The sequence below is a fragment of the Neophocaena asiaeorientalis genome, unplaced genomic scaffold (genome assembly GCF_003031525.2).
Source record: "Neophocaena asiaeorientalis asiaeorientalis breed wild unplaced genomic scaffold, Neophocaena_asiaeorientalis_V1.1 scaffold515, whole genome shotgun sequence".
Lineage (NCBI taxonomy): Eukaryota > Metazoa > Chordata > Mammalia > Artiodactyla > Phocoenidae > Neophocaena > Neophocaena asiaeorientalis.
Window position 1 is genome coordinate 2178712 of NW_020175829.1, and position 24156 is coordinate 2202867.

Genomic DNA, 24156 nt, shown 5'->3' on the forward strand with positions numbered 1-24156 from the left:
GATGACATTTGAAGAATGAACATAAGTGCACAGGCCCTGAGACATCCCAGGAGGCTTGTGTGCCGGAAGCTGGGGAGTCAGAGGAGAGTGGTGTGAGATGACTCAGGCACTAAGCAGGAAGTGGAGTATGGACAAGGTGTACTATAATGAGACTTGTTTGGAAGTGTGGATTTTGAAAAAGAAGTCTCAGGATTTTTGTGGTTACACAATATATTTGACTTTTATAATTTAAATTTTTTCCTGCCTATATAGCTTCATAGCATTTCCATTCTATCCAGGTTACTTTAGATCCCAGAACTGTAAGAGATGAGACTTTCATGGAAGATTTGCATGATCATAAGTATAACACAACATGAATATCTAAGAGAGTAAACCCACTTTTCACCTTATTACTTTATTTCCCCCCAAAATAAAGGTATATAAAGTACTTCACTGAGTATTTTATGATGAGTATTTTAAAATGCATTTTCCAAAAATAACATTCATTTTCTCAAAGATTTGGATTAAAAAAAAAAGATTGCCATCCATCAACCCAAATTATTTGCATGGTCTTTAGCACAAATAAGAACTATTTTGTGAATTTAGAAATGAATGAGAATATGCATGTAATCCGAAAAATCAGTATATGTGAGACCCTTTCTCAAAAACTGCAAAATGTGGGAAAACACAGAGACAGGTTTACACAGGATTAGGTGTTGGTTCAATACCTAAATTTGTTTTGCAGTCATCGTTATAGTTGATTCACTTGTGTAGGAATATGCTGACCCAACTCCTACAGGCTATGTCCTTTCTTAGTGCAGAATTTAATATAGAAGCTCAATTTTACTTTAAAATGGCATACATAAAATAGATATGAAAATAATTCAAAAAGTTAAAAGTACTATGAAATTTAAGGTAGTAGCCTAATAAGCAATTAATATTTCATTTTAAAAAACCCTCTGAAGAATAATTAATAGCATGTGTTATTCTGGTGATTGACAGAAAGATACATTACAATGAAGCCCATAAAATCAGCAAAGGATGATTGCAAAAACTCGGCATTTCAAAAATGAGAATCAGAGGACTAGGCATGCCTAGTGGTAGCTTATAACAACCCTCCCTGACCCATTGCCCCAGGATGCCTACAAGACGTTGCTATTCTGTGTGATCTCTAAAATCATACTTATTCATTGTTTAGCTCTATTAGATCATGAGTAATATATTTCTTTAGAATTGAAAATGCAAAATGACCTAGTTAGGGGGCAACAGTTATAAACTGATCATCTGTCTCAGAAGGAGAAATACATTACAACATTTTATAATTTATGATGACATGAAAAAAGCAACAGATGTTAAACATGATTATCAGGGTTTTGTAAGGATTCTTAAATTATTTTCCCCCTAAAAACACAGTATAATGTTGGTATAAAAAATTGGCAATCAAAGTGACAGATAAAGTCATGATAGGCTGTCAAAGAATTAGAAACACGAATGCAACAGCCTGGTGAAAATGACACTGATTTTGTCAACTAGTTTTGACAAGTTCAGAAGATTCCAACAGTAATTTTGAAAAGTTAGAGACACCCTAAATGTCCATCAATAGGGGATTATCAGTGGAATACTATGTTGTCATTAAGAAGAATGAAAAGCAGATATATACATAGACATGTATAGCTTCTCATAGTATACTATTTACAGAATAAAGCAAAGAGCTGAACAGTGACAGCTCTGGAATTTCATATAGGAAAGGTGTCAAGGTGATAATCTTTTTGAAGTGAGAGCTATGAAACTTCAACAAAGGTTGTGTTTGAATAGCAAACACAGTTGTCACTTAGCTGCTTACACAGCAAATTCACACCTTTATCTTAGAGTGTATGTTTATTTGGGGTTGTTTAGGGGGATTGAGGAAATAAGAGGTTATCAAGCATACCAAGCCACCCCCTGACTCTGTTACTGAAGAACTGTATAATCTGTTTTTTATTGCTTCTCTTCATTAAGGAATAATTTGCATATAATGACATATATAGACCTTAATGTTTGGTTCAATGTGTGGTGGATTTTTTTTTTTAAAGTTTCTGTATTTCTTACACCAGCATACACAACCTACAGGAGGAAAATCAGAGTTGTAAGTGGAAAAACGGTAATCTTAAAAGCCCAAGTCTTAAAAGTATAATTTACATAAATGATTAATACATAAAAAATAATAAATTTTAGTTGATTTTTGGACTCATGAAATTGCCAAATTTACATATGGTAATGGGATATTCTTTGTGTGTAACTGAAACAGTCATGTAAACTAGTTTAGACTAATGTATTAGCAGGTCTGCCAAAGTAGAAAGACACAAAAATGCCAGCCATGAAAGGTTAATCAGAATTTTGATGTACTAAAATGATGCAGTTCAATGGTTTTGAATACACACACATGCACACACAGACACACACAGACACACACACACACACACACACTCAGGTAACCACTGCTTAAAACAGGAGTAAGAATATTTCCATTGCTTCTTCCCTTTCCTCAATACCTACCCCCAAGCAAACACTTTCTGATTTCTATCATGTAGTTTCTCTAGCACCACAGAGTAGCCTTTCATGTAAATGGAATCATATTGTATGTATCTTTTTAAACTGGATTCTTTTAGTAGGTTTAATGTTTTTAAGATTCACTGATGTGCTTTATGTCAATGCATTCCTCTTTATTGCTGAGCACTATTACACTGTATGAACATACCAAATTTGTTTAGTCCATTCGCCTATTGACAAACATTTATTTCCACTTTGGAGGCTATTATAGAGAGGCTGCTAGTAATATTCTCACTGAAGTCTTTTTGTGGATGTATGTTTTCATTTCTCTTAGGTAAATACCTAAGAGTACAATTGCTGAGGTATATGGTGGGTATATGTTTAACTTTATAAGAAACTGCCTTTCTATACTCCTACCAGCCATGTATGAAAGCTCCCTTTGCTCCATATCTTCACCAACATTTGATAGTCAATCTCCTATTTATTACCCATTCTGGTGGGTGTGAAACAGTATCTCATTGTGGTTTTAATTTGCATTTCCCTAATTGCTAAGGACACTAAGCACCTTCTATGTGCTTTTTGACTGTTTGTACCTTTTGTAGTTTCTATGCAAATTTTTTGCCCACTTGTCAGTTGGGCTGTTTGTATTTTTATTGTTGGTTTGTAGGAGTCCTTTACACAGTCTGGACATGAGGCCTTTGTCAGATTTATGCATCATGAATACTTTTTACTTGTCTCTGGCTTGCCTATTCAATTTTTTTTCTTTTTATTTTTTTTAATACAGCAGGTTCTGATTAATTATCTTTTTTATGCATATTAGTGTATACATGTCAATCCCAATCTCCCAGTTCATCCCACCACCACCACTCCCCGCCCCCCACCCCCCGCTTTCTCCCCTTGGGTCCATACGTTTGTTCTCTATATCTGTGTCTCTATTTCTGCCTTGCAAACTGGTTCATCTGTACCATTTTTCTAGAATTCCACATATATGAGTTAATATATAATATTTGTTTTTCTCTTTCTGACTTGCTTCACTCTGTATGACAGTCTCTAGGTGATCCACATCTCTACAAATGACCCAATTTCATTCCATTTTATGGATGAGTAATATTCCATTGTATATATGTACCACATCTTCCTTATCATTCATCTGTTGATTGGCATTTAGGTTGCTTCCCAGACCTGGCTGTTGTAAATAGTGCTGCAGTGAACATTGGGGTGCATGTGTCTTTTTGAATTATGGTTTTCTCTGGGTATATGCCTAGTAGTGGGATTGCTGGGTCATATAGTAATTCTATTTTTAGTTTTTTAAGGAACCTCCATACTGTTCTCCACAGTGGCTGTATCAACTTACATTCCCACCAATGGTGCAAGAGGGTTCCCTTTTCTCCACACCCTCTCCAGCATTTGTTGTTTATAGATTTTCTGATGATGGCCATTCTGACCAGTGTGAGGTGTTACCTCATTGTAGTTTTGATTTGCATTTCTCTAATAATTAGTGAGCACGTGAGCAGCTTTTCATGTGCCTCTTGGCCATCTGTATGTTTCTTTGGAGAAATGTCTATTTAGGTCTTCTGCCCAATTTTTGATTGGGTTGTTTGTGTTTTAATATTGAGCTGCATGAGCTGTTTATATATTTTGGAGATTAATCCTTTCTCCGTTGATTTGTTGCCAAATATTTTCTCCCATTCTGAGGGTTGTCTTATCATCTTGTTTATAGTTTCCTTTGCTGTGCGAAAGCTTTTAAGTTTCATTAGGTCCCATTTGTTTATTTTTGTTTTTATTTACATTACTCTAGGAGGTGGGTCAAAAAAGATCTTGCTGGATTTATGTCAAAGAGTGTTCTTCCTATATTTTCCTCTAAGAGTTTTATAGTGTCTGGTCTTACATTTTGGTCTTTAATCCATTTTGAGTTTATTTTTGTGTATAGTGTTAGGGAGTATTCTAATTTCATTCTTTTACATGTAGCTGTCCAGCTTTCCCAGCATCACTTATTGAAGAGACTGTCTTTTCTCCATTGTATATCCTTGTCTCCTTTGTCATAGATTAGTTGACCATAGGTGCGTGGGTTTCTCTCTGGGCTTTCTATCCTGTTCCATTGCTCTACATTTCTGTTTTTGTGCCAGTACCATATTGTCTTGATTACGGTAGCTTTGTAGTATAGTCTGAAGTCAGGGAGTCTGATTCCTCCAGCTCTGTTTTTTTCCCTCAAGATTGCTTTGGCTATTCAGGGTCTTTTGTGTCTCCATACAAATTTAAAAATATTTTATTCTAGCTCTGTAAAAAATGCCATTGGTAATTTGATGGGGATTGCATTGAATCTGTAGATTGGGTAGTATAGTCATTTTCACAATACTGGTTCTTCCAATCCAAGAACATGGTATATCTCTCCATCTGTTTGTGTCATCTTTGATTTCTTTGATCAGTGACTAATAGCTTTCTGAGTACAGGTCTTTTACCTCCTTAGGTAGGTTTATTCCTAGGTATTTTATTTTTTTTGTTGTTGCAATGGTGAATGGGGTTGTTTCCGTAATTTCTCTTTCTGATCTTTTGTTGTTAGTGTATAGGAATGCAAGAGATTTTTGTGCATTAATGTGTCCTGCTACTTTACCAAATTCATTGATTAGCTCTAGTAGTTTTCTGGTGGCATCTTTAGGATTATCTATGTATAGGTATCATGTCATCTGCAAACAGTGACAGTTTTACTTCTTTTCCAATTTGTATTCCTTATTTTTCTTTTTCTTCTATGATTGCCATGAATAAGACTTCCAAAACTATGTTGAATAACAGTGGCGAGAGTGGACATCCTTGTCTTGATTCTGATCTTAGAGGAAATGCTTTCAATTTTTCACCAGAGTGACGTTTGCTGTGGGTTTGTCGTATATGGCCTTTATTATGATGAGGGAGGTTCCCTCTGTGCCCACTTTCTGGAGAGTTTTTGTTCTAAATGGGTTTTGAATTTTGTCAAAACCTTTTTCTGCATCTACTGAGATGATCATATGGTTTTTATTCTTCAATTTGTTAATATGGTGTATCACACTGATTGATCTGTGTATATTCAAGAATCCTTGCATCCCTGGATAAATCCCACTTGATCATGGTGTATGATCCTTTTAATATGTTGTTGGATTCTGTTTGCTTGTATTTTGTTGAGGAATTTTGCATCTATATTCATCAGTGATATTGCTCTGTAATTTTCTTTTTTTGTAGTATCTTTGTCTGGTTTTGGTTTCAGGGTGATGGTGGCCTCGTAGAATGAGTTTGGGAATGCTCCTCCCTCTGCTATATTTTGGAAGAGTGTGAGAAGGATAGGTGTTAGTGCTTCTCTAAATGTTTCATAGAATTCACCTGTGAAGCCGTCTGTTCCTGGACTTTTGTTTGTTGGAAGATCTGTAATCACAGTTTCAACTTCATTACTTGTGATTTGTCTCTTCATATTTTCTATTTCTTCCTGTTTCTGTCTTGGAAGGTTATCCCTTTATAAGAATTTGTCCATTTCTTCCAGGTTTTCCATTTTATTGGCATAGAGTTGCTTGTAGTAGTCTCTTAGGATGCTTTGTATTTCTGTGGTGTCTGTTGTAACTTCTCCTTTTTCATTTCTGATTTTATTGATTTGAGTCCTCTCCCTCTTTTTCTTGATGAGTCTGGCTAATGGTTTATCAATTTTGTTTATTTTCTCAAAGGATCAGCTTTTAGTTTTATTGATCTTTGTTATTGTTTTCTTTGATTCTATTTCATTTATTTCTGCTCTGATCTTTATGATTTCTTTCCTTCTACTAACTTTGGGTTTTGTTTGTTCTTTCTCTAAGTTTCCTTTAGGTGTAAGGTTAGATTGTGTATTTGAGATTTTTCTTCTTTCTTGAGGTAGGATTGTGTAGCTATAAACTTCCCTCTTAGAACTGCTTTTGCTGCATCCCATAGGTTTTGGATCATCATGTTTTCATTGTCGTCTGTCTCTAAGTATTTTTTAATTTCCTCTTTGATTTCTTCAGTGATCTCTTGGTTATTTAGTAACATATTGTTTAGCCTCCATGTGCTTGTGTTTTTAACTTTTTTTTCCCTGTAATTCATTTCTAATCTCATGGTGTTGTGGTCAGAAAAGATGCTTGATATGATTTCAAGTTTCTTAAATTTACTGAGGCTTGATTTGTGACCCAAGATGTGACCTTTCCTGGAGAATGTTCCGTGTGCACTTGAGAAGAGAGTGTAATCTGCTGTTTTGGGATGGAATTTCCTGTAAATATCAATTAAATCTATCTAGTCTATTGTGTCATTTAAAGCTTTTGTTTCCTTATTAATCTTCTGTCTGGATGATCTGTCCATTGGTGTAAGTGAGGTGTTAAAATCCCCCACTATTATTGTGTTACAGTTGATTTCCTCTTTTATAGCTGTTAGCATTTGCCTTATGTATGAGATGCTCCTATCTTGGGTGCATATATATTTATAATTGTTATGTCTTCTTCTTGGATTGATCCCTTGATCATTATGTAGTGTCCTTCCTTGTCTCATGTAACGTTCTATATTTTAAAGTCTGTTTTATCTGATATGAGAATTGCTACTCCAGCTTTCTTTTGATTTCCATTTGCATGGAATATCTTTTTCCAACCCCTCACTTTCAGTCTGTATGTGTCCCTAGGTCTGAAGTGGGTCTCTTGTAGGCAGCATATATATGGGTCTTGTTTTTGTATCCATTCAGTGAGCCTGTGTCTTTTAGTTGGAGCATTTAATCCATTGACATTTAAGGTAATTATCAATAAGTATGTTCCTATTACCATTTTCTTAATTGCTTTGGGTTTTTTTTTTTTTGTAAGTCCTTTTCTTCTCTTGTGTTTCCCACTTAGAGAAGTTCCTTTAGCATTTGTTGTAGAGCTGGTTTGGTGGCACTGAATTCTCTTCGCTTTTGCTTGTCTGTAAAGCTTTTGATTTCTCCGTCGAATCTGAATGCGATCCTTGCTGGGTAGAGTAATCTTGGTTGTAGGTTCTTCCCTTTCATCGCTTTAAATATATCATGCCACTCCCTCCTGGCTTGTAAAGTTTCTGCTGAGAAATCAGCTGTTAACCTTATGTGAGTTCCCTTGTATATTATTTGTCATTTTTCCCTTGTTGCTTTTAATAATTTTTCTTTGTCTTTAATTTTTGCCAATTTGATTACTATGTGTCTTGCGTGTTTCTCCTAGGGTTTATTCTGTATGGGACTCTCTGCGCTTCCTGGATTTGGGTGCCTGTTTCCCATGTTAGGGAAGTTTTCGACTATAATCTCTTCAGGTACTTTCTCTGGTCCTTCTCTTCTTCTTCTGGGACCCCTATAAATGTGAATGTTGGTGCATTTAATGTCATCCCAGAGGTCTCTTAGGCTATCTTCATTCCTTTTCATTCTTTATTCTGTTCTGCAGCAGTGAATTGTACCATTCTGTCTTCCAGGTCACTTATCCATTCTTCTGCCTCAGTTATTCTACTGTTGATTCCTTCTAGTGTATTTTTCATTTCAGTTACTGTATTGTTCATCTCTGTTTGTTTGTCCTTTAATTCTTCTAGGTGTTTGTTCTTTAATTCTTCTAGGTGTTTGTGAAACATTTCTTGCATCTTCTCGATCTTTGCCTCCATTGTTTTTCCGAGGTACTGCATCATCTTCACTATCATTATTCTGAATTCTTTTTCTGGAAGGTTGCCTATCTCCACTTCATTTAGCTGTTTTTCTGGGGTTTTATCTTGTTCCTTCATCTGGTACATAGCCCTCTGCCTTTTCATCTTGTCTATCTTTCTGTGAATGTAGTTTTCGTTCCACAGGCTGCAGGATTGTAGTTCTTCTTGCTTCTGCTGTCTGCCCTCTGGTGGATGGGGCTATCTAAGAGGCTTGTGCAAGCTTCCTGATGGGAGGGACTGGTGGTGGGTAGAGCTGTGTGTTGCTCTGGTAGGCAGAGCTCAGTAAAACTTTAATCTGCTTGTCTGCTGATGGGTGGGGCTGAGTTCCTTCCCTGTTGGTTGTTTGGCCTGAGGCGACCCAGGACTGGAGCCTACAGGCTCTTTGGTGGGGCTAATGGCAGACTCTGGGAGGGCTCACGCCAAGGAGTACTTCCCAGAACTTCTGCTGCCAGTGTCCTTGTCCACATGGTGAAACAGAGCCACCCCCCGCCTCTTCAGGAGACCCTCCAACACCAGCAGGTAGGTCTGGTTCAGTCTCCTATGGGGTCACTGCTCCTTCCCCTGGGTCCCGATGCGCACACTACTTGGTGTGTGTCCTCCAACAGTGGAGTCTCTGTTTCCCCCAGTCCTGTCGAAGTCCTGCAATCAAATCCCGCTAGCCTTCAAAGTCTGATTCTCTGGGAATTCCTCCTCCCTTTGCCAGACCCCCAGGTTGGGAAGCCTGACGTGGGGCTGAGAACCTTCACTCTGGTGGGTGGACTTCTGTGGTATAAGTGTTCTCCAGTCTGTGAGTCACCCACCCAGCGGTTTTTTTGATTTTATTGTGATTGCGCCCCTCCTACCGTCTCATTGCAGCTTCTCCTTTGTCTTTAGATGTGGGGTATCTTTTTTGGTGAGTTCCAGTGTGTTCCTGTCAATGATTGTTTATCAATTAGTTGTGATTCCAGTGCTCTCGCAAGAGGGAGTGAGCGCACGTCCTTCTACTCCGCCATCTTGAACCAACCCTTCATTTTCTTATTAATGCCTTTTCATCAGAAATAGGTTTTGAGTGATGTCCAGTTTATCAATTTCTTCTTGTACAGTAAGTGCTTGCATTAGTTTCCTAGGGCTGCTGTAACAAATTACCACATACTGGATGGCTTAAATAACAGAAATTCATTATCTCACAATTCTGGAGGCCAGGAGTCTAAAATCAAGGTGTTGGCCAGGCCAGGCTCTCTCTAAAGCTTCTAGGTGAGAATCCATTCCATTCTTTCCTCTTAGCTTTGCTGTTGCTGATAGTTCTTGGCATTCCTTGCCTTGAGTCCAATCTCTACCCCCTTCATCAAGTGGTCTTCTCCCTGTACATCTCTTTCTCTGTGTCTCCTCCTCTTCTTGTAAGAACACTAGTCATATTAGAGCAGGGCCTACCCTACTCCACTATGACCTCACCTTAACTTAAATTACAACTATAACAACCCTATTTCCTAATATGGTTGCATTCTGAGGTTCCTAGAAGAACATGAATTTGGGGGAGGGCGGCACTAAACAACCCAATACAGTGCTTTTTGTGTCTTACGCTAAAAACCTTTGCTTAAGCAGAACTTATTCTACACGTTGCTTTTTCTTTTCTGCTTCCCTTCCTCCCCTTAACTAACCTCAAAGGCTGATCTCTCCAGGACTGGACTATGGGGAAGACAGAGAGTTGCGGGAGGGAGGCAGGGAAGTTCTTACTAGAGTGGTGTCAAAGGTGAACTTGATCCAGCTTCTACTAGTTTGTAAGAGCTGATTATTAAATTTTCAGGAATTTGGAAGTCAGTTATTAAACGTAGTCACTATTAAAAATTAAAGTATATAAGCATAATTGAACAAATTATATTAAAAATAAAGGCAGTAAATACCCAAAACTCATCACTTCTCAATTATTTTGTTACATTTTACTATGGGGCCAGATTTTGTGGTTTACTGAGTGGAGGAAGAGGACCAGGAAAGAAGAACTAATAATGTGTAGAGTAAGTTTTGGAGTATTTACACCACAGAAATCTGCAAATTTTACAAGTAACCCCCCCGCCGCCGCCTGCCCTGCTCCCACACATCATAGGGCTGGTTGTTATTATGTTTAATAGCTTCCACAAGATGTGTGTATGTGTGTGTATGTGTGTATATTGTGTGTATATATACACACATCGTATATCATATATATACAATATGTTATCAAACAAAAATGTATGTATATATACATATACAACATATATAATTAAGCAAAAAGTATATATATACATATATAATTTATACAATATTTTATAGTTTAGAAAGTATAGGAGAGGGCTTCCCTGGTGGCACAGTGGTTGAGAGTCTGCCTCCCGATGCAGGGGACACGGGTTCGTGCCCGGTCTGGGAAGATCCAACATGCCGCAGAGCGGCTGGGCTGGGCCCGTGAGCCATGGCCGCTGAGCCTGCGCATCTGGAGCCTGTGCTCCACAACGAGAGAGGCCATGACAGTGAGAGGCCCGCGTACCGGGGGAAAAAAAAAAAAAAAAGTATAGGAGAAAAGCTGGAAGGAAAGAAATGTGCTAAAATGCAAAAGACAGTCACCTTGAGTGACTATCCTTGAGTTCTGGGTAATTATTTTCTCCTCTATAATTTCCTATTATTTTCCTAATTGCTTAAATGGCAATGTAATACTTTTAGAATGAGAAAACAGTAATTTTTACAATATTAAATACTTTTTAGGATGTCCAGAATGTTTGTACTGTTTTTGAAACCTGATTTGAAACCTCAGTCAAGTTTCAGATGCCCTAGGAGAGATAATCTCTAAAGATTTAACATTGTATTCAGCTGACAGATGTCAAAATGCTAATGCACAAGTTTCAATTACACCAACATTGTCTTTTAAATATTCAGTCCTTAGTCAGTTTTACTTCCGTCCTATCTTTTGAAGATATGCTTCCTGTTTCTGTGTTTAAGCTTATATCCTTCCTGTTTCTGATGGCTGCAAGTTTCTAGTTCAGTAATTCAGAAGCTTTGGATGAAACTGAAGACTTTTTCCCACAGCCCTGTAGCAACATCTAGTGGGTATTTAAAGACAGGACAAGACAGAGCAGCAGTTTTGATAGCAAATGTGACTTAGCAAAAAAAAAACAAAAAAACCCAAAAAAGCCTTAAATCCTCAAGACAAATAGAATCTCTCCTGTGATTAAATAACTTTACATACATTGGTGTGTATGTAAACACTTAAGATAAAACATAGCTGACATTTCCTCATCTAGCCTGCTGTGAACTTAAACAGCATTTGTTACTACATTATATAATGGGCATTATCATGAAGAACCATATGAGAGGTCCCTAAGCAAGAGTACCAGAGCAGTGTAAAAACCTCCAAAAGCAAAAAGGAAGAACTTGTGTAGAATGGCATCTGAAAGGAACAGAAGTGTCCAGGAGTATAAGCAGAGAGTAAGAGAGAAGAGACAACAGGAGGGAAGGGGTAGAAAGGAAGCCAAGGAAGAAGAGAAAACTAAAGCAAAATCATGGGAAGTGGTAAGTTTACAGAATCCAGATTTATCCTAAGATAACTGCAGTCCAGTCATTGTTCTCTTAACCAAAAGGTAGGTGTTTCTTAACCCCTCAAGGCTGTTCGAGGTACCCAGTCCCCCAAAGATCTTTGCCATGTTTCCCTTTGACTTGATGCATTACCTTTCCCATCTCACTTTCACTAGAAGTTCAGGACCTAAGTAGGTGATGGGTGGTAGCTGATGAGTGAGGAAAAAAAGTTACCGTAGAAACTTTCTCTAATCTCTCTCTGCCTTAACTTCTCTAGTTGAAAATTAGAGAATAATTTGGTCCCTGTAATTTTCATAGACATTTTTCCATAACCATCAATTATTTATGAAAATGCTATTACTTATAGAAAAAATCCATAAAGCTTAGATACTAGTGGTAGCATTCCTATGCACACCTAAGAAACAAATACCTGCTTATGGCTGTCAACATGTGGGGCTGGGCTGAGCTCCACACGAGTTAGGAAACCTCGTTCTGCAATCTGGGACCATTTTTCTAATCTGGCTTGTTGGAGAGGGAAATAAATAGAGACATTATTGAGGAATTATTGAGGCAGTATGATGGGGGAGGCAAAAAATATGAGATTGGGGAAAGGGAAGACTTGTCCTATCAGATATCAAAATGTATTTTAAAACTATGAATTATTATATATACTGGAGCAGATATAGACAAATAGCTCAGTGAAAGAGTATAACTACATAACTAGATCCATGCATGTATGAACTGCTTGGCAATGAAGATCAATAGGGAAGGGGGGACTTTTTTTTTTTTTTTTTGCCGTACGTGGGCCTCTCACTGTTGTGGCCTCTCCCATTGCGGAGCACAGACTCCGGATGCGCAGGCTCAGCGGCCATGGCTCATGGGCCTAGCCGCTCCACGGCGTGTGGGATCTTCCCGGACTGGGGCACGAACCTGCGTCCCCTGCATCGGCAGGCGGACTCTCAAACACTGCGCCACCAGGGAAGCCCAGGGGGACATATTTAAGAAATGGTATTGGAACAGTTCTTCGTGTACAAAATATTAAATTTGGATCCATACCTCAAACTATACACAAAAATGAATTCCATATGGGTCAATGAAGAAGCCAAATTTTTAAGCATTTAGAAGAAAATATATCTTTATAATCTCAAGGTAAGGAAGGATTTCATAAACAAAACAGAAAAAGCAAAATTCATTTTAAAAAGGTTGATAAAGTATATAGTATAGAAATTAAGAATTATATTCTTGGAAAAGACAAGGAGAGCCCAAAAACAGAAATGTACAAACCAGGAAAAAATTATTTGTAGAACATAACCAGGAAATTATTAACATCCAGAGTATATAAAAAGCTCTTCTAAATCAATAAGAAAAAAAATCAAACAATCCATAGAAAAATGTGCAAAGGTCACAAACAGGCATTTCATATAAGAGGAGACTTGGTTGGTGGGTAAACATGAAAAGATGCTCAACTTCTTTTGTAAGCAGGAAAATGCAAATTGAAATTAAAAGTAATACCATTTCATATCTACCTAGGCACACTTCCTTGGAAGATCTTACACATGTGCATTACAAGTATAGAACTTGCCTGGTGGCGTAGTGGTTATGAATCCACCTGCCAATGCAGGGGACACAGGTTTGAGCCCTGGTCCAGGAAGATCCCACATGCTGCGGAGCAACTAAGCCCGTGCGCCACAACTTCTGAGCCTGCGCTCTAGAGCCCGCGAGCCACAGCTACTGAGCCTGTGTGCCACAACTACTGAAGCCCACGTGCCTAGAGCCCACGCGCCACAACAAGAGAAGCCACTGCAATGAGAAGCCCTCACGCGCACCGCAATGAAGGTATCTCCTGCTCGCTGCAACTAAAGAAAGCCCGCGCAGCAATGAAAACCTAATGCAGCCAAAAAATAAATAAATAAATAAATAAATTTTTAAAAGGCAAGTATAGAATATTCATCAAAGCCTTATTTATGATTATCAAAATCTGAAAAAAAATATTAACAGAATGGATTAATGAATTGTGATATATAGTCATATAATGTAAATACAGCAGCAAAAATGAATGAATACAGTTATAAGTATCAACACGAATGACTCAAAAACATAAAATTTGGCCAAAAAAGGAAGGTATGGCAGAGCATACCAATTTATATAATTTTCAAAGGAAGAGAAAAACTATCCAAAATATACTGCTTAAAGATACACAGATTGTGTAACGTTATAAAGAAAGTCAAGGTGAAAGTGGCAGTGGCAGTAGCACAGGTTTTTAATCTTTTCAAATTCCCACATAAAAACTAAGTGGCAAAACCAAAAACTCGTGGACATTTACAACATGACTATTTGCCAAGGTCTCTCCATGGACCTGAAAATACAAATGGGTGGAGATAAACATCCATGGTCCCAAGAGCTGTGTGTACCTGGGGCTATGCAGGAGGAAGCAGAGAGGAACAGGGGCGTGTCTGACAGACCTGAGAACAGGGAAGCCCCGAAGAGCTGACAGATGGTCCCTGGAAAGCATGGTGTGCCCACTTCAGAACAGCTGTTGAGATTGACAAGGGTGTTGTCCAGTGCAGTAGGGTGAGTACAGGGGTCCTTGTTAAAGTCTGAAAAGGGTTCAAGCAGCCTGGGCTGCGTGAACTTGTAAAGACAACCAGGCAAAGCTGCCTTTCAAGACAACTGCTGAAAATAGGATAGAAGAGAGTAGAGATACAGTGTGCACCTCATAATACAAGAATAGACTTTTTAGAAAGTGTATTTCCATTTTTTACATGCATGTAGTTTGAAAACCATATTGCAATAGCTATCCCAAGTTTTAACTCTAGTCTTTCCTACTCTGCCTTTTGAATTACGTTCCTAAAGCTCTTATGTGGTCTTTTTGCCTATCTACCTATAGACATTTAGGCCCGTATTCCTCTAAGTGAGATGCATCAATCCCGTGCACTAAAATCACCTGGGCTACTTTTTTTAAAACGCAAATTACCCAGGCCCCTTCCTAGACCTGTGAAATCAACATCCAGAAGTGAGGCTCAGGAATCTGCATATTAAACAACTCTCCCCCACCATATTCTTGGGTGCACTAAAGTTGGAGATGGTCTCAGTCCTGTGAACTTAGGCATGACCCAAATAGGCCTGCATCTCCACCCACCTGAGAAGCAGGCACCATAAGTTGCAGGACAAGGATGTTTCTGTGGGAGGTGACTGGGCAGATAGGAAGAATGGTAAGGGGACTATTTTCTGGCCTCCTAAACCTAATGTGGGGTACGTAGGTTTAAAATGGATCATGGTCATATATGGAATCTAAAAAAACGGTATTGATGAACCTAGTGGCAGGGCAGGAATAAAGACGCAGATGTAGAGAAAGGACTTGAGGTCAGAGCGGGGGAAAGGGGAAACTGGGATGAAGGGAGAGAGTGGCATGGACATATATACACTAAATGTAAAATAGATAGCTAGTGGGAAGCAGCCACATAGCACAGGGAGATCAGCTCGGTGCTTTGTGACCACCTAGAGGGGTGGGATAGAGAGTGTAGGAGGGAGACGCAAGAGGGAGGGGATATGGGGATATATGTATACATATAGCTGATTCACTTTGTTGTACAGCAGAAACTAACACAACATTGTAAAGCAATTATACTCCAATAAAGCTACAAAAAAATTTTTTTAATAAAATAAAATGGATCGTGGTCAAGCCAAACACATCAGGAGCTTTTTTGTTTCGAGCAATAAATCCAAATGGCAAGGGCAATTCAGTTTTTTTCTTAAATTTATTTATTTATTATTTTTGGCTGTGTTGGGTCTTCGTTTCTGTGCGAGGGCTTTCTCCAGTTGCAGCGAGCGGGGGCCACTCTTCATTGCGGTGTGCGGGCCTCTCACTGTTGTGGCCTCTCGTTGTGGAGCACAGGCTCCAGACGTGCAGGCTCAGTAGTTGTGGCTCACGGGCCCAGTTGCTCCCCGGCATGTGGGATCCTCCCAGACCAGGGCTGGAACCCGTGTCCCCTGCATTGGCAGGCAGACTCTCAACCACTGCGCCACCAGGGAAGCCCCGGCAATTCAGTTTCTATTTGTTCTGGCTTAGATCTATAGTACTTGTAGACACCATAACATATATGTTCAATTTGGCCTCTTTAGGTAGGACTTCTGTAACAACCAAGAGCCCCAAATCTGGAATAAATAGAGGTTAAAGGAACCAATGCAGAAATGCCAAGTAGCTTTTTGATATGTTGGCTAAGAAAAGATGTAGAGAACAGTGAACAATCCCACCCTGGGACAAAAAGAGATAAAAACTTCCCTTCTCCCTCTTCCCATGTGTACACAACACATGACCGAATGTGTTGAGCCTTTGAGCAGAGGGTGAAGGTGGGGAATGGTATTTTCCTTGAGTCCTTTCATTGGGTTCCTGGTGCCTTGTATCAGTGCAGCTTTCATGACCCACCTCACTTATAGCACACATCTTAGTTTTTTAGCAAAGCACTTAAAAATGTACAGTTAGCTCTCACCTGTTGACTAATAAGGCCTAATCACCCAGAGGAAGGGCTCAACAATGTGTATTTTCAGTAAGCGTCCCATAGAGTTTTTTAGGAAACTAGCCTAAACATGGAAAAGCTGCTGAGGAGAATAAGCAATAAATTTTTTAAAATTTCAACATTTACTCAGGTCAAAGTGAAGCCAGGTGTCCAAGCTGCCCTTGCACCATTCATTTGTACAGTTTGTGTGAAGTTTGCAGGTCAAATATGTTTCATGATAAAAGAATTTCTATGATAGAGTAATTTTTATTTGTTCTTTTATCTTGTGCCAGCTGATGATGAAACCCACTTTTTCCAAGTCACACCAGCTGGGAGCAGGGCTAAAATAATTTCAAATAGGAGTCCTCCACTCAGCTGGCCCTGGCAAATTGGGTGAATGACCTCCTCCATTAACTCAAATCCCTTTCAAATAGTACAGGAGGTCATCCTGGGTGCCTCACTGGTCTCTTTATTTGCCTGTGCCATTGGTGGAAGGATCCTAGGCCATTCTTTGCCATCGCCTGCCACTGGGTGGTTCCACTCCAGGTTTCTGATGCCTTCTGAGGCTCCTGGTGTTGACTACACAGATCCCCCAACCACAACTGGCATATCCTCTGTCCTCAACACTTCACCCTACTTAAATTGCATACATTCCAGAATGGCACTGAGGTTAAAGTGGCACAGATTTTTTTTTTTTCCTGCTTTGCTCATCCTTAAGTCCTTGGAAAAGGTAAGGTCAGTGCATATCCTGGTGACTTCAGAATTGCCCTTTCCGAAGAGGCCTAATCCTTTCAGACCAAGCTTTGGTGCCCTTGCTCCTTAGGTTGAGGATGAGTTTTTTCCTAAGAATTTCTGCAGTTCTCAAGGCCCTCTGCTCCACTGCACTAGGACTTGTTTAAACTTGCAGGATAAATATGGTTTATGCTCCCAGACTGGGGCTACCACTGCATGGAATATTCTGAACAGGTTAAAGCAAAGAGTGGAAATATAGTTTGTCTGAAAGCTGTCAAATGGCTGGATTGTAGAAAGTCCAGAAGAAATCTTTTGGGAATATTCTAAGACAGTTACAGCCATCACCATTTGTTGAGTGATGACATACCAGGTATTATGCATACATTCAAGTTTACAACAACCCTGTGAGATAAATCATTGGATACTACAGGTGAGGAAAGGGCCTCAGAAAAGTCAAACAACTTGTCCCAATCATAGAGATAGTAAGTCGGGGAGGAGAGGTCAGGACGAGGGGATTAGGTTTGCTCCCAGGTCCAGGTCCAAGTCTGTGCCCTTACAAGCTCAGCACCACCAGATCAAGACCTTTTGAAGTGAAAGGGCTCTGAGAGACCAGATCAGTTGAGATCAAGATTGTGCTCTATTGTGTTGTTTGAGGAAAGGCAGGTGTATAAACACAAATAAGACAGGTGGATTATTCAAAAAGAAATTGAAGACACAGGGCATTGGGGGAGGGGGAGTTGAGGTGAAAATTCCAACCCTCTAATCATGCCTTGGTCTTTGTGGTGACCAGCCCTCATCCTGACACTATCTAGGGACCCCAGCCACTAGTTGTCTAATTAGCATACAAAAGACACTTTCATCACTCTGCAGATTCTAAAGGTTTTAGTAGCTGTGTGCCAGGAACCAGGGACAAAGACCAAATAGCTATTTATTTTGATTATATCATAGTATCCCAAACAAAACAAAAACTAACAAACTTGCCTGCTAAATTTCTGAAACTGGAAATCAAGACATTTCTACTTAAGAACAGGCATAATTACCCTACTTAAGGGGCAGTTGTCTTCTTTGGGTTTCTGGATCTGACAACATAGCACCAATTATCACATACCAACATACTAAGTTGTTTAGATTTTTACATTATTTATACTTACATATACTAAAATATGCTATCCCTTTGCCCCCAGCATCTCCAGGGATAATCCCTCAGTGGTCAGGCTTTCTCTCCATGACTTGCCCCCTGCCTGTGACCTCAATAAGAGTGGGCAGCCAATTCAACCTGGTCCAACCAACCTCTTCCATCTGAATTTGAATTGTGAGGCATAGAGACTAGGAGTTGGGAGATGCATGCCATCAATAGCAGAGCTTTAAGCAGATCTCTCATCTCATGCTGTTGAGATTCCTACCTTCTGCTTGTTTAAATTTTACTTAGATTGCATAAGATCTGGTACTGCATTTTCATACCTGCATCATACCAGACATTGTTTTCAGCAAGCAGAAATGAGATATTTCAATGTGGTCGATCCATTGGTTGGTTAAGTAGCCATTCCCAGTCCCCTCTCCCTTGCTGTTTCCCCCAAAAGAGATTACAAAACTTAAATATTTTATTTCCCTGCTTCTCTTGCATTTAAGGGTGGCCACGTGATAGTTCTGGCCAAAGAAACATAAGTAGAAGTCTTCTGAAGAACTTTGGAGAATTTTTTTTCTGATAAAAGAGATAGATGCAGTATGCCCTTTCACCTTATTTCTCCTTTGAACTATAGGGGAAGCAAAACTTTTCCTCAACCCTCTTAGAGTCTCTGGCTGGGCCTGAGAATTAAGTTGACATAAGACAGGTTAACAAGAGAAAAGTGTACAAATTTCATTTTTTACATCTACGTGAGAGACTTCACAGAAAAATGAAGACCCAAAAAGCAGTTACACCTAAGTGCTTATATACCAGGTTGAACAAAGAGTACTAATTGTGGAAAAGTAACTAAAATATATGGGGAGGCTAAAGGAATATAAGTGTTGATTTAACAAATCTGTTTGTACAGGTTTCCCTTAGCCTTGACTCCTGATCTCTGGTGATAAGAATATTCTTTCCTTCCTGGTGTAGAGAGAGCATCTTCCACATGAAAGAAAAAGTGCTTTCAGGAAGAAAAAAGGAGGTCACAGTGCCTTTCCTGAATCTTCTATTTTTCAAGTGCCTCTAGTTCAAAATTATCCTTGTGCCAAAGTGGTGTATTTGGGGATGGCACATTCTACTACTATTCAGAACCCAGATGTAACACCTGGAGCTTCAGCAGCCCTCTTGGGACCATGTGTCAAAGGCCAACAGAATTGTAGAGGTGCTATTCCTGACACTATTGTGCTACTGGACCAATGCTAGTAACCACCTACCTCCAGATTTCTTGATGTGAGAGGAGGAAAAATGTTTAAACCTCTGTGAGTTAGGTTCTCCATTATCTGCAGCTGAAAAGAATAATTCAAAAGCAACTCATTCGTAAAGACTAATTACCCTATATATATCCGAAGAAAACAGAAACACTAATCTGAAAAGATACATGCACCCCAAAGTTCATAGCAGCATTATTTACAATAGCTAAGAGATGGAAGCAACCTAAGTGTCCATCAACAGATGAATGGATAAAGAAAATGTGATACACACACACACACACACACACACACACACACAAAATGGAGTACTACTCAGCCATAAAAAGAACTTTGCCACTTGCAACAACATGGATGGACTTGGAGGTATCATGCTTAGTGAAATAGGTCAGAGAAAGACAAATGCTATATGTTATCACTTACATGTGGAGTCTAAAAAATAAAACTAATGAATATAACAAAAAAGAAACAGACTCACAGATACAGAAAACAAACTAGTTGTTACCATTGGGGAGAGGAAAGGGGGGAGGGACAAATAGGGGTAGGAGATTAAGAGATACAACCTACTATGTAAAAAATAAATAAGCTAGGGCTTCCCTGGTGGCACAGTGGTTGAGAGTCCGCCTGCCGATGCAGGGGACACGGGTTTGTGCCCCGGTCCGGGAGGATCCCACATGCTGCGGAGCGGCTGGCCCCGTGAGCCGTGACCACTGAGCCTGCGTGTCCAGAGCCTGTGCTCCACGACAGGAGAGGCCACAACAGTGAGAGGACCACGTACCGCAAAAAAAAAAAACAAAAAAAGCTACAAGGATATATTGTACATCACAGGGAATATACCCAATATTTTATAATAGCTATAAATGAAGTATAATCTTTAAAGATTGTGAATCACCGTGTTGAAACTAATAGAACATTGTAAATCAACTACATCTCAATTTTTAAAAAAACGAATTACACTAGTGCAGGGAAAGTACTTCCTGGTATTGAGACAGTAAGCCAAAATGTAAATTTCATTAGTTCTATGCAGTCTTCATTTGTTTTCTAATCACTCTACATATACTCCTTAATCATGGGAACCATATCATCCACCTTACTTAAAATATCCACAATCCTTGAGCAGGGCTGGACCATCAGAAAAGTGTTTTTTAAATACAATATTCTTTTCATGAAGCACTAGGGCTCCAGGTAAGGTACACCCCAGAATCTGTAAGCAGTTTCAGAAAATAGTACCCTTTGGAACCAAGGATACTGTTTGTTTTGTTGGAACCAAACAAAAAAACTAAGATGATTCAATACAGGCAGAAGTGACTCACCCTAAGAGGGAGTTATAGATGTGGCTGCAGAGAATACAGTGTTCTCTGTATAAGAAAACCGGAATACAGCCACTTGGCAAAAGACAAAATTGGATCTACACCTCACACCATGTACAAAAATAGACTCCAAAGGAATCAGAGATCTTAATGTAAAGAACAAAACCCAACAAGTACTAAAAGAAAACACAGATGGATTCCTTTATAATCTGGGTGTAGGGAAAGGCTTTTGAATTATAATTCAAAATCCAGATATAATAAAAGACTACATTTAAAAAAACAAAAACAAAACCCAAAACTTTTGCATGGCAAAAATCACTATAAGCAAGGTCAGACAAACTGGAAGAAAACATTTGCAAAATATATCACAAATAATGGGCTAATTCTCATAACAAGAAGTACATCTCAAATCTAACAGCAAGTAGAAGGGTAACACTGACACAGATTAGAGCAACTCGGTAGGCAAGCAGGGATATATTACCATTCACTAGCTAGTTCTCATGCATATTAGGACTTCATAGTTAAATCTTACAGGCAGAAAGTTTCAAACGCTTACCTATCTCTGATAGACTCTTTCAGTAGTCAGGTGGTGTCAAATCTAGTGTGCAGAAGAATTTCTGTCAAATCTGTAATATGCACCCTATATTTTAAGAAATATAAGTAGAATTCAAGGATACTTTTGACTGGGACATTTTCCCTCCTCACATGGTTTTAAAAAAATTAAAAAGCTTTGGGATTCTGCTGGAGTTCTGATTTTACACTGATTTTAGAAAATAACTCCCACAAATAATATGCTTCCTCTGTCCAACAAAGATAAGAGTTTACATATTGGAATCATAGTAACTCCACCTGTATGTAGAAGCTTCATGAATTCCTGCTTAACCAGCCATCAGCCCTCTTGTCCTTTCTTTGAAATACTCAGGGCAAGAAATGTTTGTTGACTTGACTTGACTGGGCAAGTTCCTGCTTAACAGTATTTATAACCAGAGTCATAGTTTCACTATTGTTAGAGCCATCAACAAATATATATTGATCACTTTCCATATGTAAACTAGAGTACTTGCAAGCTTAAAAATGTTGACATCCACCAGTTACGGGGACCAGGTCTACTCAGAGGCCAAGGACAACCAAAGTGAGAAAATAAGAGGCCTTCAGAATGTGGTTTGTGAGTGGAATACTATTGCCCAGGCATTAGGAAGGAATTATAACGATTTCGGGGGGAACAGGGCCAGCTTCTGAAATGGCTTAGGGCTTGTAGTCAAAAGAGGCCCAGTAGGAATATAAAAGGAATGAAAAGGCTGGCATGGCAACCCATGATGCAGTCCTCACAGCTACGAGGTACCTCTTGCCACGTCTCCTGCTCGTGTGTCATCAGCAGCAGCAATTCCTGGCAGGCTGAAGACTTCCACCTTCAAGTGTCAACCATCAAGTCTTCCAACTTTTTTGTCTCAAGGCTTTTTCCAAAGCCTCAGTATCTCTGCTCTGCGTACATGTAGCTGGAAGTGTGCCCCAGAAGGCATTCTCAACCAAAGAGTGAGGGACAAGTGATCCCACCTCACCACCACTCCCCCACCCCCTCTCCGCCATCCTTCAGAGGGCCATTCTACAGAGGGTCCCCAGCAGAACTGAGCCCCAGTTGCCCACAGTGGTGGCTAGCTGGATACTGGCCTTTTCCTTCTTCCCTGTTATTCTTTGCATTCTTATTCTGACCTCCTGGAGTCATCCCCCAAATGAGTTACTGCACTAGGGTTTTTGACCCAGTCTTTGCCTTTGGGGGAATGCAAACCAAGACAGTCCTACTCTCGGTGAAGGAGGAATAGGATCAACTGAAAAAGCAGGTTGAAGTTTTAGACTCAGTCAGGCCTGCTTGGAAAGAATAGGGTACCAGAGAGAAGTGGGTCTATCATATGTGTGCAGGGGAGAGTGGACAGAAATGCTTCTGTTATATTTAAGGGCTACCCAAATCAGAATGCCTTCCTTCTCTGTACCTGACTATACTTTTATCTTTTTCTTTTTACTAGAATGAGAAGGGCACCTAAAAACAGAGACCAAACAGTTTCACTCTCACTTTATTCCCTATTAAATGCAGTGTCACACAATGGCCAGATATTACAATCTGAGCTTTAAGCTCTTTACCAAAATTGAGATTATTTGGTGTCCAACTAGTCCTAGATTCCAAAATAAAGATGGCTCCTCTTGTGAGGAATAAAGTAGAGGAGACCTAAGGCTTTGTCCACAGCCTGTAATCAAGCTCCTGGAGAGTTTCTAGAGCAACTGTTTCAATAAAGGACTGGGCAAGGGTCTGTTCTGGCTACTTGCATTACCTTCTTTAGGGCAAAAATTATTAGCCCAACTATAATTATCTTAACTTTCCTTGGTGTACATGGGTCAAATTCCTTCCTAAACGTGTATTTCAAAAGAACAAGCAAGCGGGAGTTCTGAGCAGAGAGGCATTGAGCAGTCTTTGCAGATGTTTTATGTTCTCCCTTGGGGAAGATAAACAGCCCATCTTTCTAGAGGAAGCACAGAGACCTTGGCAATACCGTTCGTTCTTTTTTTTTTTTTAACATCTTTATTGGAGTATAATTGCGTTACAATGGTGTGTTAGTTTCTGCTTTATTACAAAGGGAATCAGCTATACATACACATATATCCCCATATTGCCTCCCTCTTGCATCTCCCTCTCACCCTCCCTATTCCACCCCTCTAGGTGGTCACAAAGCAGGCAATACCTTTCTTGAGAACAGAGGTTAGTTTGCTAATTCTACTCATTCTCCAGGAGAAGGGAAAAATTAGCTTTAGGGATGTTTGGACCCAGCTAGGGAGATTTTATCAAGAACATCTCATAACATACTGTCATTCAAGAAGCACAAATTCTTCAAGGCCTGGAAAGAGCAAAGTCAAACGGAAAAAGTAAGATTTTAGGGATGAGACAAGGTCAGGAGACTTATCAGTGCTCATCGGGGCCCCCAAGACATGGGCTTTGAAAGCATCAATAACTAGTTTCAGTTCAGTCCAGCTGAAACAAATGTGGAAAGAACTGGAAACCTTCTCAGGGAGGCAGGAGTCACAGGCCTAAGCAATTTCAGAGAAGGAGGTAGCCATTGTGGTAAAAAAGCATGGAGATCATGGTAGGTATTAAACGATGCAGAGGAAAAAGCAGGGAAATCAAGACCACACGCTGGTTGAAAGTTGCTGGTAACTATTCATTCAGTGTTACAGGTGTTAAAGCAATGAATAAGACCAGTGAGGCCCTTTATTCTTTTTTTCTTTTTCTTTTTTTTTCTTTTGGCTGTACCACTTGGCTTGCAGGATCTTAGTTCCCTGACCAGGGACTGAACCTGAGTCCTTGGCAGTGAAAGTGCAGTCCTAACCACTGGACCACCAGGGGATTCCCAAGACCCTTTATTCTGAGAAGAGAGAAAGAGAGCCCTCTTTGCTAGTTTCACAGATTACCTTTTTATGTTCAACCATTTGTAATATTATACATTTTCGGTGGATTTAGCTGAAACTCAAAGTCTAGATGTTAATGAGAATTCCATTGACCTTTCAAGCTAATGTTTATAAAATAACAG

General features: G+C 39.5%; 1 protein-coding gene across 2 annotated transcripts in view; it reads left to right on the plus strand.

Annotated features, from left to right (window-relative positions):
* HMGCR (3-hydroxy-3-methylglutaryl-CoA reductase) overlaps positions 1–24156 on the plus strand; it is a 54712-nt gene that overhangs the window by 3054 nt on the left and 27502 nt on the right. The window contains exon 1 of one of the 2 annotated variants that reach the window (XM_024732783.1): positions 8614–8670. The exons of the other annotated variant lie outside the window; for it this stretch is intronic. The gene's annotated coding sequence lies outside the window, so the exon portion shown is untranslated. Of the gene's footprint in view, positions 1–8613; positions 8671–24156 lie in introns of those variants that run through there. 2 annotated transcript variants of the gene reach the window in all.